The 5,218-nt window shown below is 33.5% G+C and overlaps 1 non-coding gene across 1 annotated transcript; it reads right to left on the reverse strand.

Moving 5' to 3' along the window:
- Positions 1-1,906: 1,906 nt before the first annotated feature.
- LOC120599205 (U6 spliceosomal RNA) lies at positions 1,907-2,013 on the reverse strand. The gene has a single exon (XR_005651816.1). It is a non-coding gene; the product is annotated as a U6 spliceosomal RNA (small nuclear RNA).
- Between the last annotated feature and the right edge of the window lie 3,205 nt (positions 2,014-5,218).

A 5,218-nucleotide genomic window follows, 5' to 3' on the forward strand; every position in this document is an offset into this window, starting at 1 on the left:
AAGAAAAAGGTATGACATTGTTTTAAACCAGAGATCTTTAAGTGATATGTGGTTGACAGGTTTCTACCCTTTTTCTCTGTCTTAAGTTCTTGAAAGGTCTTTAACGTTGAATCTGTGTACATAATTGAGGGTTGCTGTTGACATATAGGACCTCCACCTGGAGCCCCGAATCTGATTCTAACATCTGCAGTTCTCAAGGTTCTCTGGGACTCTGCCGTTTGAAGAATGTAATGTAAATGCCACTCAGTTAGACAGTGAAGGACTTGCTCCTAATGAGTTTATCCTTTTCAGAACACTGAACTAGTTAGTTCTCATCTTAGAAAATGTCATGGTGTTGTATTTTGCATTCATTGGGAAGCATCACCTTACACTCAGAAGTTCTGTTTGGTGCAAGACAATAGCCTGTCAGATATGTAATGGGTTCATCTCCCTTCTTTCAAAGGAAACAATCCTTTGTTAGCAAGCTAAGATTTACCAAAAATGCTGAAATTAACTGCTCAGGAAGGGGCAGTTTCATCTGTGTTCTTATGTTCTTATGTTTGATTTAGACACCGTTTATTATATTTCTGTGACATGATTTCAACAATAACAGCATGCAGTTTAATCATCATTTCATTTACAATGAAGTACAGATTAATAAATAGTCTATCCATCATGAAGAAGATTTCGAAATATGTATTCTATATATGTGCTTTATGAAGCCATTTTCAAAAAGGATCCACAGAGTATCTTTTTAAATGTGGTATTTTAAAATTTCCCAGGGCCCTGTGCTTTCTTTCTCACCATGATACTGAAAAAGGGAGTAGGGATTTCTGTGTAATCAGCTGCAGCCTAATCTCTGCACAAAAAGGAAAAGCATGGCCTCTCTCAAAGAGTTTACAGTGTAGAGTAACATCCATGGAATAGAGAAAATTGAATATTATATTATGGTTGTACAGCCTAGCTTGAAGGTCCAAGAGAGAACCTGTCTCTTTCTATAGGAATCTGGGAAATCTGCATACAAAACATGTGACTTAAACATTCCACATAAACAAAGTCAGAATTTTCAGAAAATGTGAGCATGGAAATAAAAATCAGATGTCAGCTATAATTTGTGTGCAGATAAATTATAAAATGCCTTTCTCAGTATTTCTAATCCAAATATCTTTTTATTTTTCTAGCTTAAAATTGTCATGAGTATGTCCTTGCTCATGACAAATACACTGGTTAGACACCAGGGTCCAAGTCGTGAGACTGGGAATGGAGACCAGGACTCACATCACGTACACGTGGCATGAGAAAAGCTAGGGTTAGAATCATAATAGAATAATAGACCTTTTGATTATCAATTTAATTCGTATCCATTTCAAAAAGAAGTAGAAATACAGGAAAGTAACAAAAGAACTATTTGATGTAACATGTTAATCAGAGATAATTGCTATAAATATTTAGGATTTATTTTGCAAGAATTTTGTGTCTGTGCATTTATACTCAAATATAATCACATGTTGATATCCTGCTGTGAATTCTTGGGACTACTGTGGAGGTGAGAAGAGAGGGATAAAGGAAACTAAAATTTTATGTCTTTTTCAGTTGAAATTGCTTTGTTTTGCATTGATTTTTCAATGCTATCATTTTGATGTATAGTATGACAATTTAACCTCTTTAACACTGTTAAGTATTTGCGTATGTTGTGTTTAACAAATATGCAAGCTGAGCAAAACGAAAATGATCCCTGTAGAGTTTTTTACAGGCTTCGATTTAGTAAGCACATGAAAATGGAGAGTTAGTGATTCCTTAAAACGTTTCAAATGTCTATATCTGCTTCAATATGACAAAAATGTCGAGTCCTGCAAGATGTGTTTCCGTTGTAATTAATATAAATTTTTCACTGGGCTTGTATGTCTATCTCTCTCTCTCTTTTTTCTTAAATATGGAACACTTCATGCATTTGTGTGTCATCCTTGTGCAGGGGTCACACTAATCTTCTCTGTATCATTCCAAGTTTAGTATATGTGCTACCAAAGTGAGCATGGACTTGTATGTCTCTTAATTCCAAATTACCTGTGTTTTGCAGAATGGAACTGCTTGACTGAGAGTTTGTCTTAAAGATATTATTTTAGACCATGTGCAAGAGAGAAATTCTCGCCAAGTATGGCCTTCACTTACTGAACTCACTATTTAGAATGAGAGATATGAAGCATATGAAATATTCTAAGGATGAGCTTGACGATGGGCATAAATTCCAGAAAAGAGCAGAGACAACTTGCCTTAGTGCCTCCCTGAGGAATCCCAATCACTCTTTCAGATTCCCTTGGGCATCAAGTTCACCAGGAAACTTTCTCTGAGTCCTCAGTCTAGGCAATAGATTCTTTTGTGATACTTTCATTAGACGATGCATCCTCTATCACTATACTTAACTCCATTTTTTCTTGTATCTTTCTTCTTTTCTGGATAGTGAGTACATTGAGAACAGGTAGAATGACATTCACTTTTTCATCCTTTGGAAATGGCATCTGACACACAGAATTTTTTAATAAATACTATTGGAACTTACGAACTCATGAAAAGTTCAGGAGGAAAACTAGAAGGTATTATTTTGATTTTGAGATACCAGTATATTCTTTAAGAAGCCAAATTTCAGGAAGCAGCTATAATATAGAGGAACTAAGAAGACTGTCCAGGCTTCAGAATGTTGTGGCGTTGAAGATATCTATCCTCTCATCTACAAGCAGGCTGCCTTGCCTTGCCTCAGTAGATGGCAACAATTGGTTGATGGTTTAAGAGTTAATAGATTTCTTTAATATTTTTAAAGTTGTGATACAAAATTCAAAGACAAGTTAATTTTAGAAACTAGCCTTTATTTAATCAGGGCAGTGAAGTTGAAATAATAAAATTTCTTTCAGAATTTTTAAAACAATTTTCTAAATAATTGAATGGTCTCTAATTATTTAAGAGATAGTCTTTACCAACTTCTTTGTCTCCTACATTACTTTCACTTTCTATCACCTTTTAAACCAACCTTTTAAAAGACAAATATGTTTGTAACAGGCATCCAGTATGAAGAAATTTGGCTGTGGGAGGCTTACAGGGGAAGGGAGAAGGTCGTATTATTTGAGGAGGTCGACGGGCATTCACAATATGCACGTACATGATTTATAGAGAATCAAATCTTCAGTAGCCTGAGAAACACATTTCAAACAATTCTGGAAGAGTAGAGGTTGATATATTTGAATATAAAGACCAATGATTCTAGTTTACCATATAATTTCTGTCACCTTAATCAAATGTATAAAGATATGATTATATTGCTTTGTTATGCTCAAGTCTTTCATAAGCCTTTCTTGTAAAAACCCTTTCGGAATGGGTCCCTTTCTCAGTATTATCTTTAGCCTGATTAAATTTATTTTTAAGTTGAAACCCCAATTTTTTGAGATTGCATATTTATTACAATATTTTGTCACAGAAATAGAAAAAAAGTTTTAGAGGTAAAAGGGATCTTGTAACTTCCCTAAGCTAATCCTGAACAAGATGAATACAGAGACAAGTTCTTGTCACAGTGCTATGAAAAGAACATAAATTTTGCCATCAAGTGATCTTGGCTGTTTCTCTAGTTCCACCACCTACCTTATAGATTTTCTGTTAATTAGGAATAAGTTAAATCATTAAAAACTTGAATAAAATAGTTGATTAGGTTAAATGTTTTAAATATTTTTGATTGAATGCCTATTGAATTAAATATTCCAATAGAATTTAAGCTCCATCAAAGCAGGATTTTTTGTTGTGTTTTCCGGAGCCTGGAAACAATGCCTGAAACATAATAAGTGCTTTATAAAATCTTTTAAATCAATGAGTTTAATAAGTTAATAGCTATGAAGAAATAAAACATATTTAGTATTAAAACTGTACTGAATATAATGCAATTTTGAATAATTAAGAGCCAATATTATGACTACCACATATCATGACATCATTAAAGTGTTTTGATTTTAATGTGTCAGAAGATGGCTTTAGGGTTTCTTGTCTTATGGGTTGATAGAAATGAAGTTTATTAGGATTAACCTCTGCTTTAAAATTCTTAGAGACGGGAGCTTACTATGTATTTCTTCAAACTTAGGTTTTTTTATTAATGTTATTGAGACTATTATCTTTGTGATTCATGGGAGAAAACCAAGAATTATGACTTAATTATAGGTAGCAAAATTTTGGCAGTAAACTATCAAATAAGTTAACTCATTAACCTATCTACCCAGCCACCCATTTATTCATAATAGTTCATTCTAAGCTGGTGTGATGGATGAACTAGGAAGTGGATGGTGTAAAGTGGTTCGATAAAGTCTTCCTGTTTAATATTTATTTGGCATCCTCAGCGTGCTAAGTAACCCATAGAATACAGATTAGATCACAGTTCTCACCTTCAAAAAGTAAGACATGCACGTCTCATAAAGTCTCTGTGAAATGAGGCAACTTGCCAAACCAAAAAAATAAATAGATTTTAAAGTAATGACTGCAATTTTACTCTTGAATCTTGATTCTCTCTTGCTCAGTCTGAAGGAATAAATCTGAAACAGAGCAAATGGGGCATATCTAGCCTGTGTTCAGTTACCAGGTCATTGAAAGTAGACCCATCCATCTGCAAAAGGCTGCCTTTGTGGAAGAAAAGCTTGATTTGTGTTTTGAGATAATAAATTTCATCAGTTTTAAAAAGTTGTAATACAAAGTTCGAGGAAAAGTTTCTCTAGAAATTTGCTTCTACTTAACTAGAGAGTAACTTAAGTTAGAAAAAATATTCCTTCTAGTGTTTTTTTATTCATTTATTTTATTTTTTTCTTATTTTTTTAAATTACCATTCCCCCGACCCCTACCTTTTGGCAACTATCAGCTGGTTCTCTATATTTGTGGGTCTGTTTCTGTTTTGCGTTGTATATTCATTAATTTTGTTTTGTTTTGTTTTTTTTAGATTCCACATAAGTGACATCATACAGTATTTGCCTTTCTTTGCCTGACTTATTTCACTTAGCATAATACCCTCTAGGTCCATCCATGTTGTCAGAAATGATAAAATTTCATTCTTTTTTATTGCTGAGTGGCATTCATTGTATTTATATATATATACTACAATCTTTTTATCCATCCGTCTGTTGATGGACACCCAGGTTGCTTCCATATTTTGGCTATTATAAATAATGCTGCAAAGAACATAGGGGTGTATAAATCCTTTCAAATTAGTGGTTTTGTC

Source organism: Pteropus medius, unplaced genomic scaffold (assembly GCF_902729225.1).
Source record: "Pteropus medius unplaced genomic scaffold, Ma_sr-lr_union100, whole genome shotgun sequence".
Taxonomy (NCBI): Eukaryota; Metazoa; Chordata; class Mammalia; order Chiroptera; family Pteropodidae; genus Pteropus; species Pteropus medius.